This window comes from Octopus bimaculoides, chromosome 5 (assembly GCF_001194135.2).
Source record: "Octopus bimaculoides isolate UCB-OBI-ISO-001 chromosome 5, ASM119413v2, whole genome shotgun sequence".
Classification (NCBI taxonomy): domain Eukaryota; kingdom Metazoa; phylum Mollusca; class Cephalopoda; order Octopoda; family Octopodidae; genus Octopus; species Octopus bimaculoides.
The window spans coordinates 108,939,411-108,941,925 of NC_068985.1; the positions used below are offsets into that span (position 1 = coordinate 108,939,411).

General features: G+C 33.4%; 1 pseudogene; it reads left to right on the top strand.

The window, feature by feature from the left end:
- LOC106869782 (S-crystallin 1-like) overlaps window positions 1-2,515 on the top strand; it is a 21,904-nt pseudogene that overhangs the window by 3,630 nt on the left and 15,759 nt on the right.

Consider the following 2,515-nt stretch of genomic DNA (forward strand, 5'->3'; position numbering starts at 1 on the left):
TATATATATATATATATATATATATCACTTTTTCGAAAAGCATTTTTATTCTCGTTCACGAGCAATGCACTAGAGGAAGAAATGCACAGAATAACGCAAACATCATTTCACAACGGATATTCTAAGAGACAAGTAGTTTTAGTGCGAGCGATAGAAGAATACCGACGCAAATATAATATGATATTTACATTTGAGAATATACCTAATAAGAATACACCAGCCACAAGGAAGTTTTATCATATGAACCAAATGCATAAAAGCTACCAGACTGACGAATATACAATCGTAACCTTCATAGAACAGAACACGGAATGCATTACACATAAACTTAAAGTAATAACATATAACAAAAACACCGAAGTCAAAAACCTGCTTATCGATAACACACTTAAAGCATGTAAAGCCGAGAACGAACTTTGAATGGTCAAAGCCATCTATAAAATTGGCTGTAAAACTAGATTCGCCATCAATAGGACTCTAGCTGTTACATTGGAAATACTATTACAACATAATCTCGGAGACATAGAAAGCATTTACAACAGGGAGCTATCGCAAACCGTTATACCATACACCACAAAATTAATTTAGATAGAAAAATATTATAGGATAATACATATGTTATCTACAAAATTCAACACAAGAATAAAAGATTAATGATAGAAGCCTAAATCTTATAGCAATAAAATGTCAAAATAATCATACAAATGATATACGCCACAAAATATTTACAAGTGGCTAAATATTTAAAAATCTAACGGCCAAATGTCTGGTTCATTTGACGAAATCAACACATGACTGATGACGTATACGGTTAAAATACCCATGAATTCAACCACTGCAGCAGAAACAAAAGAGACTTCAAATATATGAATACTTACAAAACAGACTAAGATGGTCTGGAAATGTCAAATATGAATTTCGGAACTTCAGTATTTCGAGGTCTCTATAAAAGCAGAAAAGAAGAAGAAATGAAAAAAAAACCTATGAAAATACGAACATTCCAAGTAAAGAAGATAAGATTTTAACATTTTTTAATGAAACGTATATAAATGAAACGTTATTCATCAAAATGCACAAATATATGTGCGTGTGTGTGTGTGCGCGTGCGTGTGTTAGTATGTATGTAGGTATGTATGTGTGTATGTATTATAAATATATATAGAGAGAGGGAGAAAAAGAGAAATACAAACAGAATGAGAAAGCTAGAGAGAGAGGGAGAGAGAGGGGAGAAAGAAAAGATAGAGTATTCATATTGGACGAGGTGCCGTTTTCAATCCTATTGTTTGACTTCACAGACAAATATCATTTTCCGTAGCCTCGAATCAATCATACTTTGGGAGTGAAACTGGGTTGATGAAACGTGCATAGAAGCCCATTGGGCAGATTGGTACACTAATTGAAAATACTACAGCTTCAACATACGAAATGGTATAGCCATGTTAGCATATTAATTTGGTCTGAGAATTATATAAGCACTACACTTTTTTTATAGAGAGTTCGGCGTTAATTCAGGAGCAAGTAATTCACGTTCCTGAACAGCTCAATACTTATTGTTGAACGACGGAAGTCTTCTTTCTTCTCTACTACCTCAATTACCACTATCACACAACCAAAATGAAAATTATAAGAGCTAATATCAATCAGTAATCTAAACAGAATGTTATAGTCTAATCATGAAAACAATTAAAAGATATGTAAATTTAAACATGTATTTTTCAGCTGACACATGCGATTATCGATTTCTATAAGAAACATTTATTTTTTGTTCTCAGACATGCCCTGTTCTATGATGCCAATGTTAGAATTGGACAACAAAGTACAGATTCCTCAGAGTATGGCTATGGCTAGATTTTTGGCAAGAGAATTTGGTAAGTCTGATTTCTTTTCACCTTTCTGTAAATTCTTTAAATGACGTATTTATATTTTTCTTTATTATTTTCACTAAAAAGCAAGCAAGCTGCAGAATGAGTAGAACGTCAGACAAAATATTATTAGCTGTTTCTTTCCATATTTTACGTTCTCAGTTCAATTCGCATGAAAAAAAAACCTACTCGTTAAGTACTAGGTCAATGGTATAAACTAATGCCCGCTCTCAATATGACTAATATTAGGTAATCATTGCTACAGGTGCAAACTAAGTCTCAGTATATTCTACTGAATTTGAATATCTCCTTTGAATACTATCGACTGTAATCTTTCATGTGTTGGATAACATCGTACATATGTAAAAACCAATACTGTTATGACGAGCAACTGTTGCTGCATATAGAACCGATTCGGATATTAGCTATGTCTGTTGTAAAGATTGCCTCCACCGCTCTATTAGGCAGCGAAATGACATGCAGTTTTTTTCTCCACTTAGTGCCTATGGATAAAGTTTTATAGAGGGCAATATTGAAGAGACTAATGTTAGCCAGTTTTTCCTTCGGCAGAGCCTTAGACAACGTACGTCTCCGACTGCCTGATAGAGAAAAAGATAATGATATCGAGTCGTGCTTCCTTTTATCCAATATAT